The sequence below is a fragment of the Thalia democratica genome, chromosome 5, assembly GCF_965202585.1.
Source record: "Thalia democratica chromosome 5, ktThaDemo2.hap1.1, whole genome shotgun sequence".
Classification (NCBI taxonomy): Eukaryota; Metazoa; Chordata; class Thaliacea; order Salpida; family Salpidae; genus Thalia; species Thalia democratica.
Genome location: NC_139169.1, coordinates 26852544 through 26866404, shown reverse-complemented (window position 1 = coordinate 26866404; position 13861 = coordinate 26852544).

Sequence of the window (13861 nt, the reverse complement as noted above, 5' to 3'; positions counted from 1 at the left end):
TCCTTTAAAGTTATATTTTATAGTAATTTTTCTTTTACTGAATATTTTTTTTAGATTGAAGTTCTTGATTATTTTAGATATTATTAGAAAAGAAATTAAATATTATTAAACAAACTGTTTGTATCGTTAAATTTTCGTTTTATATTTTCAGAGTTTAAAAAAGTTGTCGTATGATAAATGCGGTTTTAGTTTGTTTATATTTAGTTTTGAACTTATTTCAATATTGTTTTTTTGTTAACTAGAAATTAAAAAGCTGATTCTACTTTATAAAAAAAAATTTAAGGCACTGTGTGAAAAAGCCCAGCTAAAAGAAGTTCAATGATTCGAATAGTATTTGGTGCGTAGCGAATTTATCTTGTTATCTCCTGTACTTTACCTTCTTACGACCTTTACTGTCACTACATTTAATGTTAAATTAGATTATTTAAAAGTTTCTGTTAAATCTTTTGTAGATTTAGCAAAACAATCGATCGCTTATACAGTTCAAAATCATTTGCTTTAGAAAAATGTTTTGATTTTTTAAACCGGTTTTGTTAAATGTATTTTACGTATAAATAAACTAACAATTTATATAAATGACACTTAGATAGTTGAAATATCCTTTAAGGTTTTTAAATTTTTTCTAACAATTATTACTGTAATGAAACTAAAATGAGAAATTAAAATTAGAAATTAATGTAAATACTTAATTGTTTAATATAACACATTCCTACTTATATTCTTATTAAAAGGCTATATGACAAAAAATGCGAATTTTTAATTTAATTTATCTTTGATTTAAATCTATTATTATATACATTTTACATCACTGTGAAGTCTTTGCAGCAATAATATTTTCAAAGAAGAATGTATTAAAAAATATTTATTTAAATTCTAAATCGTAAAAATTTGTACCGTAAAACTAAAACTAGAAAAAAACTGCTAGGTATCTATTTTGTTCAGTTTAAAATGTTTATGTTTTTAATTGTTTATACTTTTACACATTAACAAGTTTCTAAAAATGGTTGAAAAAAAAAGTTCTAATAAATTTTATCTACTATTTACATTTGTTAAAACCAACATACGATGGCTTTTCCTAACAATATGATGTTTAGCTGTTTGAGCTGCAGTTTAGCACAATTGACTTTTTTCTGAATCAAAAAGTTTTAGAGACTAATCGACAATTAAGCAATTAAAAACATTAATTCCTTTAACTAATTACCAAGCAATCTTTTTTTTAATTTTAATTTTACGGTACAAACTTTTACTATTTAGGAATGGTTTTAAGTTAAGTATCCTTTTACCTGTTCTGCTTTGAAGATGTTATTGCTGAGAAGACTTTGAAATTATGTAAATTTATATAACAACTGATTTAGCTAAAAAGTAAACTACTATTTTCTTTCTATATAGTTGGTTTTTGATTCAAGTATATGAGTTAGGTATGTTTTATAAGTAACTTATGTTTTATTTACGCTAGTTTTAGTTAAATATTTTACTATAAGAAAACATAAAAAGCAAAAATCACCAATACAACGTTTGCTAGTGTTTCTTTGTTTGTAAAGCATCCGACATGTTACAAATTTGTTTATAAGATTATAAGCAAAAATGATAAAACAATCAAAATATGCAGATTTTTTTTACGTCGAGATTTAACCTGATATTTTTTAGAATTACTCAATTTACTTTAACTTTGATAAAACTTATTGGTTTCAACTTACTTATTAATTTTTTTTTTTTTTTTAATCTATATTTAAGTGAATTAAAAGTATTTTAGTATTTCTTATATTGTTGAATTGAATTAAAGATACATTTTTTGTTTTTAATGTAGTGAAAATATGTGAAATCAAAAGATTAAAATTCTAACAAAAGACTTTATTTTGCTAAAATGTTTTTGTTCTCAAATACACTTTTTATACATTTATTTTGAACGTAACGAAAAAACATCACTATAAGTTTGTAAGTAGTTAGAATTTTAAATTTTTCATTAAAACTTAAAGTTGTAAAACATTGTTAAAGAAAATTTTTGAAATATTAAAAGTATATCTTTAAATTAAGTTTTAAATTTATTTAAACTTGAGATAAAAATGTACAATGTCAGCAAATCGTACCAAAAAAATAATTCTAATTGTTGTGTTATTTATAAACACCGAAATTTGTATACCTTCATTTCCAGTCGAAATGCAAATCTAGTTTTGTGAAGGTTTTTGACGTCAGCAATGACGTTGTAACCACGCAACATCATTTTGTGTCTTGTGACGTCACTATGAAGTTTGTGAAAACAATGAAGACACGAATCACTCAATAAACACCAAAATCTACGAGTTCTAATAATGTTACAATTTTATTAATTTCATTATTTCATTACTACAAAGGCTAAAGTAGTTTTTGTCTTCAAACTAAAACAGAATTTTCGTAGACTTTTAAATAGTTAAACACAATTTTTTACGTTGTTCACTGTAAAACTTAAATAAAGAAGATTCAGAACTTATAAATATTTTCTACTAGTTTCTCTTAAACTCAACTTTAGGTTTTTTTGGATGGTAAAACCAATCAATACATATGTTTGTGATCGACTTAACAAATGCATAATCAAAACATATAATGCACAAAAGTTTGCAAAAAATTTTAAACGTTTAAAATAGTCGCTCACTTTTTTACTAGTAAAAAACAATGTGTAGTAAAGTTTGTTTGCATAGTGTTGTTATTTTCAAAATGCTATATAGCTTAAGTTAAACTTGATATAACTTTTTCATAATAAAACTTATCAACTTTATGTACAGTTAGTAAACTTTGCATAGCAACTAACGAATGTGTTTATGTTGTATTGATTTCTCCAGCAATTTAATTTATAACATAACAAAGTAAATTTATGTTAAAAATAAAAAGGTATCAGAAATGTTTTTAAATGTTGTACAACGATCAGTCGTTTCAAATTTCAAAAAAAAAAAGTACAATTTTAACAAATTAATGCTGCAAAAAATACGCAAGTTTAAAATAAACGAGATACAGTTCTCGATTTATTTGATATTAATTTTTAATAATTTTTTCATATTAACAGTTTTTATAATCTAAATCAATGAACTGTTTAAAAAGTAGATGTATGAGCTTATTTGTAAATATTTAACTTTTTTTTATAGTATTTTTAAATATAATTTTTAAATTTGTTTAACTATTGTTAGTGCATTTAAAGTCGCTTACTTTGTATTAAACAAAATAGTACTTATATTAAACTAAGTTGTAAAGTGTTACTGCAGAACATATTTTAATAATTCAATAAACAATTTTTTTAAATTTTAAGTTAGTAGAAACAATATAAACAAATGAAGTTCTACAGTAAATAATATACAAGTGTTTTCTACTATACTTGTATACACTAAATTTCAAAAAGAAATTTAACCTTAGCGTATAGTTCTGTCAATGCTATAAATGACTTGTACTCTGAAAAAAAATGATTGTGAACAAATTTATGCCTGGCACGCAAAATAAACAGAAAGTTACTTAACACAACAAACTTTATGTGTTATTTGAGAAGATTCTGATATATTGACGCGTGAGTATCCCCTACTCGACACTCAAGTATAATTCTCAAAGACAAAAAATTGTAGATGAAATACTTAAGAGACGTTGAGGTTTCAAAATACTTGAATGTTTTATAAATGTGGAAACTCGAAAAAGACGAACACTGATTCTTTGTATAAAGGGTCCTCCTTTTTTCTATACTTGCATTAGATCAGATATTTTTAAGAGAAACAGTACTTTAATACGACGATGTTGAAAATGTTTTATTTTTAGACGAACAACTTACATAATATACATTTTATTTTAACTTGTTTTTTTTTCAACCCCTTAATGCTAAGAAACCGATTCCACTCACGTAGCTCGTCACGTGCGCTAATATCTGAAGCGTGAATCGATTTGGCGTTAAAATTAATTTAAATTGTTGACAAAAACTTCTTTTGATGTCTCACGTTTTTGTATTTAGCGGCTGTGGAAAGTTTTTCGTTACAAAGGTCAAGCCAACTGCTTCTGTTGTTTCAATGATGTTTCGTGATGTTAAATTTGAACTTAGAAATTAGTATTTGCAAATTCTTTAAAAATAAATTTCAAATCAAATGGCCATGTCGTAGTTTCGTTCAACACAAAAACCATATATTTAAAACAACTAATGATTTTAAGATACACATCATAAATTTGTTGTTATACCTAAACTTATCAATTTAGATAAACCTACCCGAACACGCATTGTAAAAATTGTTTAACTAAATACCGTACCTCTTTATTTTGAAACTTAGTTTTTATAAAATATAGAAAATAAAAACAAACTGAACTCAGTCTTTACATACATAAACATGTTAAACTACATCCAACGGCTTTTAACATTTAGCAACAGATTTTTAACGTCTACTGAACATAAAAAAGAAAATTAAAATTGTAAATACCCAAGCTTATCGCAAAAACATCTATGATATTCTATCTCCAATATGTCAACAGCAATGATAAAACTACATTAATAAAAACTAAACTTTGATTTCAAACACAACAAGTCTATTTAAAGTACACAATGGAATTTTACACTGATAAAACATTATAGTTATGTAAAGTTTAAACTATATGTTTTTAAATCAGTACATTTGAATTATGTATTTCTTAAATATGTGTATTTATAAAATAAGAAATTATTTATAATATATTTTATAAACTAAATCATAATAACTTTAAGTTATTTATTAATACGTTATTTAAAGCACGTGTCTAAAAATACCAGTTTGTAAAACTATAAAATTGAACATAATAAATTGAAAATATGTAACAAATTTTCTTATTTATTTTTCTTGTTTACAAAACTACCCGCTGTGCAACACCTGATAACCTTCCCCCAAAACTATTTTCCTTATTACGTAACAAACACTTAACTGTTGTGAGTAAAATAGATTTTCAGTTGAAAATAATTACAAATCTACAAATTTGAAGGGTTTTAATTTAAAGCTTAGTTTAATTTATTATGTACTTTTATACAAGAATACAACATCATTTATTTATTTTGTACTGAATATAACGACTTAAATTCTTTAAAAGCAGTTTTACTTTTAATTTAAACCGTTCTTGTTTTAAATCTAAGAAGAGGCTTTTACAAAAATTCGATTGTTTTAACAAAAAGATTTTGCTTTTGTTCTAGTATCAAAACTTTATAAGAAAATTTCAAAAAAGTTTAATTAAATACCTCTATTTATTTAAAACATTCATTGAACAAAAAACAATTCAAACTTTTTGTTACTAAATTTAAAAACTTTTTTGTTATCTAACAAAAAAATGTTTTATTACGATAATTGAAATCAAATTAAAAACGTTAATCACGCATAAAGCAAGATAGCAGGAATGTAAACTTTTACTGCAACAAAGTAGTGACAATGAAGTAGTAAGCGTTTAAGTTTTATTTTCACCGATAAAGATTTTTGTAAGCTTGTTATAATAGATCAAACTTTGTATGCAAGAAGTATACGTTTATTTTCAACTATATAAAAGCACAGTTATAAATATAGTTAGAAAAACAAAATATAAAGAAAATTTTGCTTGTTTATATTAAACAGTTGACCAGCAACTCAAAAAAAATGATATATTTTAATTTAGTACTTTACAATTTATACAATTTATACAATTTAAGTACATAAAATGTCAAGATCCTAGCGCATTTAAAGCTTTAAAGCAATTTTTAAAGTTCTGTTTAAAACAGTAATTATGCCAGTTGGCGAGACGAATAAAAAGTTTTTTAAAGAAGTACATATGTTGTCAACAAATTAATTAATCTATATTATAGTGTAAAATTATTTCATTCAATCAATATTCAAATATTTACTTAAAATTATACATATAATTGAAAATTTTAAGATAAAATCCTAAGTATAATTTATTTCCTAATATTATTTAAGATTTAAGTATTCTAAGACTAAATCCTAATTCCTTATATACTTTTTATTTCTACATCGATAAGTATTACATGATTTGTTTTAAATATGTATGTTACAGAAAACTGTTAACGTAAAATAAATTTTATCTTTACGTATAAATTTTAATAACTTAACAATTTATGAAAATTTTGAAACCATTTTATAATCTCAGGTACCACACAAATGTATTTTAAAAGTTTTATTATTATATATTGTAAAAGTTTTGTTATTTTTAAATGAAAAAGCAGTTATAATACTTTTAATAACTTTATTGATATGTTTGAAAAGCATGTTGAAACCTACTAGAAAAACTTTAATACAACAAACAAAGGTCAACTTACAATAAGTAACAGACCTTTAGAAGATAAATATAAGTTCACTTGCTTTTTAAATGATACTACTAGAAATTAAAAAACTTTTGAAATAAAAATTGGTTGCAAACTAGGTTACCAAATATTTATTTTTCCCAACAAATCATCCCAACTTGTGTTTTGCGCTTTAACTTGCATTGCAACGTTTTTTTGTAGGGATAAAAAATATCTCCGTCTTTCCTGGATAAATAATCTTAAAACTATAAACACTGTTAGGAGTATTCTAGTGAAAAAATTGTCAAATTAATTTTATTCAAACTGTTGCATGTTTAATATCTTATAAAGTAGTAAAAGTAATTACTGTGCATTACAATAATTCCTAAGATAATTTCCGTATAAGGTTTTACAAACAATAAAAGAAGATTATACTGCGAAACTGTTTACATCTGATTACCTACAAGGGATGTTAAAGATTAAAAAAATAAAACAGTTAGTCATCATACTTCAAACTTCCATGATTACCTATTTAACAAATGTTATTTTCTGTGTTGTATAAACATAACGTATGTCAAACAAAAATGTATATGCTTGCTTTAACCATTAGAAAGAATGTAAACAGTTTCAGGGTTGCCAAAGGTTTTTAAGAAAACTTTTCCAGAAACCGTCGAGAAGCAGCAAGCCCACGTCGTACTTCCCTGCCTATGCCGCGTACCTTTCGTGGTGGTAAAAAACATTTAATTTTAAAACTTGCCGGTGCTCGTCGCGAACTTCCCCGACGTGCTTGCTTCCCACCTTCACTTCTTTATGTGGTAGTTCGCCGCTTTTGTGACTTTCCCGGCCGCGGTAAGAACCCACCGCTTATCATCACAGTGCCTCCGCACTTAAATTTTTGCATGGAACTGGTCACGATGAAGTCTTGAGTTTTGCCCCGCTCCCTCGCTCTGTTGAGCCTTAGGAGCGCCTGGCGAGATATCTCCCCGTCTCTCGCTTCGCGCCCGATTATCACTTGGGCTTTTGAGAGGGACGCACAAACGAGTAAGAACAAATTTTTGGTCTTCCACGGCACCATTCTTGATTTACTTGGAAATATTAGGATTTGAGGTTTTATTTTGTCAGTTTTAAACGTAACAAAAAAAACATCAATTTTTTAATAATTTTGATTTACCAATTTGTCGGCTTTTTTTTAGAATTTTGTTATACCTTTGTTTTCTTTAACCGCTTTAGTTTAATAAAAACAAGTGCTTAAACAGATACAAATTGTAAACTTAAACTTTATTTACTTACAAAGTTAATTAATACAACAAAAAAGTTTAAGATTGGTTTGATGCAACTATGCATATATAAGTGTTTATGAATATTACATTACTAAATTTAAAGGTTCTTATATAAAAAGTAAATAAGTTCAAAGTTTTATACTAACAAATCCTTGACTAAGATAAGTATTTTACTTTAGAATTGCTATTAATTTCAGAAAAAAATATGTTGTGTGATTTTCTAGTATAAGTTGAAACCTTTTATTAGCATTTAAACCTAAAGTAGTAATAAAGCTAAAAATGTAGTTAAATTGTATTAAACTTGTTCATTAAAACTTTAATGACTATTAACTATATATAAAGTTAAACAAGACACACAAGTTGACAAAATAAATATTTTTCAAGCATTTTTCATCAGTAGAATACAAAGCTAACAATAGATATGTTCTTTTTTAAACTTATGCAGTATCAATAAAAAATATATATACTTAATAGTTTTAAACTAAATGATAAGTATTGAATTAACCTAAACATTTTCCTTATGTAATTCAACACAATTTAAAAATGATTAATAGTATTTAAATCAGTGTAAAAAGGTTTATAGCTTTATCCAATTTGTTTAACATAGATTTTAAAATGCGTTAAATAACTGTGAACTTCCTCAAAAGAGTATTAAATTGTAGCAAAGGCATATCGATAATTTAATACACCTTCAAACTTTCTGTATAACCTTGTTTCAAATAAAACTAAGGTTCGTTTGTAAATAAGTTCAACTTCTACATAGTTTTGGTTAATGGAAACTTAGCCAGGCTAATTGTTTGTTTACTAAAAATAAAAACTAATAAACTGGAAGTTTAGTGTGCAATTATCTAGTTTAATTATCAAACCTAAGATTATGTTGTTTTCTTTTTATAACAATTTACTTTCCATACTTTGTAGCAATTGAGATAGTAGTTTAGCAAAAATGAAAATTACTTAAAAAGTATTCAACTACCAGGGGTTCAACGACCAAAATTACGAGAACCTGTTCTGCTACGCGTCGCTGAACACGACTTACGAAAAGCGTCAAAGCGCGGGGAGCGGCGATTCGGGAGGACCGGTGGTGTGCAGGAAGGACAAGAGGCCGTTTGGCGAAGTGGTGCACGGAATCGTGACTTCGGCTTGCACCGACTGCGTGCTGGCCTGGCGACGGATTGGCAACTCGGTGAGAACGTCCCGTTTCGTGAACGGGATCGACGAGAAAGTGCGATCGAAGACGCCCAACATGAACGTGAAGCAGCAAGGGGCGGACGCCAGGAGAGAAGACGCTCCCCATCACGTTTCAATTTCAGCGAAATATAGCAACAAGTAGGACTATGTAATAGTTTGCCAAGGCGCCATTCTGAGCAAAAGATGGATTCTGACTGCAGCAAGCTGTGTAGATGACAATCCTTTGCCACACACAAAAGTACCTGAACGCGCTAGCAAAAAAAAACCGAAAGATCTCGAACGTACGATGGTCAAAGCCGGGCACCAGTGGAACGGAATCAATGCTCAAGTTGAAGTCATGAGAAACTGGTACCAGCACCACGGGTACAAGAAGCTCAATGACAAGCACGACAAGCACAACGTCGCTCTGATCTTCCTGCGAAACGATCTCGACTTCAGGTCTGAATCCGTCAGGCCGGTAAAATTGATTTCAGAAAAACGCGCAACGGACTGCAAAGTGTTTGGATGGGAAGTTGATTACGAAGTCGAGAGTCAAAGTTACGAAGATCCTCTGCAAGTAAGGCAAGTAGAATTTTTAGACGGTAAAAGGTGCAGCTCTCCCATGTTGAAACCAAAAGCTTTACAGTCGTTCCTTGGTCATCATTTTTGTACCGAGCAAGAATTTGGAAGACCCACCTTCAGCGTTGAGGCTGGAACCAGTTTAATATGCAAGGATCAGAACAACCAAGATTACGGAGTTTTCGGAGTCGCATCTTTCGGTGGATACTGGGAACGTGTTGGAGGTGGTGCAGAACCAAAAGTCTTCACAAGAGTTGAACAAAACATCCGTTGGATTATGGATAAGAAGAAACGAATTGAGCAAGTTTTTCGATTACGTCAATAAGTTTTTTTTAATTCAACATAAAACATACGTATTAACGAAGATAAAAATAATTAACTTTAAACTAATAATTTTAGTCTAATAAAACATTTAAGAAATAAAGTACAAAACAAACTGCGAATTTATTTTATTTACAAAGTCTTAAAACTCCCTCAAAATATTTTTTACATTTTTTACTTTTAAATGTTTTTTTATTAAAGTTTCTCAATAAGTTTTGCATTTACGCTATAGTATTTTAGTTTATAAAACTGTTTTTTAAAAGTACTTATGTCACTTTTGTTGACTTCTGTTAACTTATACAAAAAAAAATGGTTTAAATAGTTTAAAAGAAAAAGTGTAATTTAAATTTTATTTAGGCTTAGCGTTTTATCATAAACAATGTGTTAAGTTTATTTAACGTAGTCGTATATAAATATATTTAGATATGAGATTTGTTTAATAAGATTCTAAATCATTAGTGAAGTAAAATTTTTTGTCAAACTAATTGATATGTGTGCTCAATATCAAATGTTTAGAAAGCATTAGTAGAAAACAAAAAAAAAAAGTACATTAATAGGGTATTAAGATAACTTTAACGGAATCTAGCTTTTAGAAAACAAACAAAATACAAAAGGCGTGTAGCAAGTTATATGATTCGACTGTAATGTCTGTTTTAAAATTATTGTTGATACAAGTAATAATTTCAAAGGATTGAATTTTTTCGTAGAACGATGAGTAACAAAAACATTTTATAATATTATTATATTAAGCATGTTTAAAAGCTTCTTTACAGTAGATTTTTACCTGTAAACACTATAAGTAAATAGTACATTATGTACTTAGTTAAAACCAATCAATGGTATAATTTTATTGTATCAATTTCTAGAATCAAAGTTTGTGACAGAATATAAATTTATGACTTACAACTGAGTAAAACTCAAAAAATAAAACCAATTTGCTATCTACTAAGCAAGCTATGTAGCAGGGTGTGTTTAGACTGGTTACCTAGTGTGTGTGCAAACCAGGGGCGTGCTTTGACTGGTTTACTGTTTCCTGTGAACCCCCTGAACAAAAAAAGAAATGAAAAAAAAAAAATGTTCTTTTAACATCACTAAAAACGTTTTTTAATAGAGTTTGTTTTGATTATTTGATAAACTTAGAATAATGAATGCTGAATTTATAACACTGAAAGATTAAAAAGTTTCCGTAACAAAAAGTGCTCGTTTTTGCTCAGCTGAAATAGATTTAAAATAAAATTTGAATTGTGACGTTATAATAGGTAAAAGTTTTAAAGTAGCATTTTTTTCTAGGAAACTTTTTACTAAGGTGCTCTTAGTTTCCATTATAAATTGTTATTTAGTGTAAACAGTTTTCGATTAAGTATTGTTTTTCAACTAGTAAGTACAATTTTACTTGAAAAATTTCCAATAAAATCACTAAAGTTTTATTTTACTTAGTTTAATGTATATAATAATGTTGTCTTAAAAATTGTTACTTAGTGTAAAATATTTTCGATTAAGTATTTTTTTTGAACTAGTAAGTATAATTTTACTTAAAAAAATGTACAATATAATAACTAAAGTTTTATTTTAATTAGTTTAGTGTATATAATAATGTTGTGTGAAGCTTGTGTGTTATGTTTTTATATAATAATGTTGTGTTTGTACTTAACATTTATATTATTTGTTTATGAGTCAACCAACTGGGTTTAAACCTTGAAAAGTTCATTTCAGAGAATTTTCAAAATAATCTTTAAACAATTACACCACCAGGCAATTTATTCTTTTATCATTTAATGGTATTTTAATATTTTTATTTAAGTTGTTTTATTTTTGTTTATCTGTTGGCCACAAAGTTGATTCTTGATTTTTTGGATTTTTCAACTCAGAGAGCTTTCAAAACCATCATTAGAACTCCTGCACCATCAGGCGAACATTTAAATAAAATTTAAAGATATTTTAATTTAATTGCATGAGTCTAAACATTTTTTAGTGAAATTTCAAGTTTTATAGATAAAATTAATTGAATTTTTTTTTTTTTTTTTAATAGATATATAAATGAAAAGAGTTTAAATGTAAAAGAAAAAATTGTAAAAACTCCATTTATACTAGGGGTGGGCAACGGCAGAGTGAAAATGACCGGCCCCAACCGTTTTTAAAACTTTAATGGGATCCGGGCCGAAAATGAAAATGACCGGCCCGCAAGCGAAGTGACAGACCCGCGAGGAGTCAATATTACAAAGTGTTTATAAAACTTTGCATCATATTTATACAAATCAAAACTGTAAGAATATGATTTTAAAAAAATGCTAAAAAATGACTTTGTAAATTAATGTGTACTAATAAATATACATGTTGTCCTAATATTTTGTGTTGTTCTAACTTAGTTGAAATATCGTTTTGTCAAACTACCCTAAGCAAAGTGTTTTTTTAAGTACGATATTTTACATACGTACCTTTGTCAATTACAATGTCAATTATATTTATAGACGACTGGATCCGGTAAATAAGTAATTCAAAATGCTCCGGCCCCCAAAAGACTAAATATTTTCGGATCTGGCCTGTCAGTTGAAAAACGTTTCCCACCCCTAATCTATACTAACATTTAAATTAAAATTAAAATTCTATTTAATTTTTATTTAAATGTTAAGAATTTACAAATTGTATATCAAAGTTCAAATCTGTTATTTAAAACATAAATATTACAGAAATAACTAACTTACTCTATAAAAAGTTAACTTTTTTATTAGTAAACAATATTATAAAATAATTAAAACTAGAACAAATTTTTATAAGACTATTTTAATTTAATTTTATAAGTCCAAACATTTTTTTAGTGAAATTTAAATTTTTATGTATCAAATTAATTGAATTTTTAATTTTTTTAAATAGATATATAAATTTAAAGAGTTTAAAGTTAAAATAAAAATTTGTAAGAACAAAATCTATATTAACATTTAACTCAAAATTAAAAAAACTATTCTAGTTTTAAATATTTTATAATATTGTTTCCTGATAAAAAAGTTACTTTTTTATAAAGTAAGTTAGTTATGTCTGTAACATTTTTGTTTTAGATAACAATTTGATTTTAGATTTGAATTTTGATATACAATTTGTAAGTTCATAGCTTTTTTCTGGTTCTTTTAGTTTTAGTTTATCTAAATTTAATACAGTAGAATAAATAAAAAAATAAAAATTTGCTTTTACTACTTATATGTTATTTTTATTTCTAAGCAGAAAAAAGGTATTTTAAATACAGATTTTTTCGGCTAAATGTTGCGTACTTAACTGACCGTGCATACCTAAGAAATGCGTACTTAAGCGGCAAGTTAAGAACAAAGAACAAATTGTGAACCCCCTTTGAAAAAAGTCTAGACACGCCCCTGGTGCAAACCTAAATAAAAAAGAAAATAGATAAATTACTATCAAGTTCACTATAAACTTTTTAACCGGAAAGCTATTTAACAATTAGGGAGCTTCTCCTACTAGTGCACCGCGCCAATTAATTATTATTACGTACATTTACAAGAAACGAGCAAGTTTATAAAACCAACAAATCTTAATCTGCTTTACCAATCTACAAGTCTTAGATATTGGATAAACTTTGTAAAATAAATTGTTTTAAGTTGGGAAAACGATTCGTTTTAAGGCTTTTAAAAAACCCATCGACGTAAGTATTAAAAAGATGTTTTAATAAATAAAAAGTAAACTAGCGGCACGCGGCAGCATTTTTTGGTGGTTTTAATATAAATTTGTAAAAACTAAATACTTAGTCAGTTTTCGCTAATAGTTAATGACAAGCCCAATTTTTACAAACTGTAAAAAGTAAAAACTTGAACAAAAACTTCACTTTTAACTTTTACTTTAAACTTCCAGTTAATTAGTTTATTTGGTTTGTAAAAAAATCACTAATGTCGCTAAGTTTCTATTAAGCAAAACTAAATAGAAGCCAGACTTATTTACAAACAACCACAAAAAATAATGACCTACCGGATATTGGTATTCGAATTCGGATAAGGTAGGTCATTGAATATACTCTATTTGTTTTAGTTTTACTTGCAAAATACGGAAAAAGACATATTTAAGAGTTTTGAAACTTATACTCAATATTCTGGAGTTCTAATAGCGAGCAAAAATCATATTAGGCGTGTTTTAGAGTAGTTTTAAAATTTACATAAGATATTGCAGAATTCTTTTGTTTGTTTAGTTCTTTTGTGATTATTTAACTAATTTTTAGGTGCTTAACCTGAGTTGAATTTTTTACGAAAATAAAGTTAGTACATGTTTAGTAAGAAAATTAAGTAGC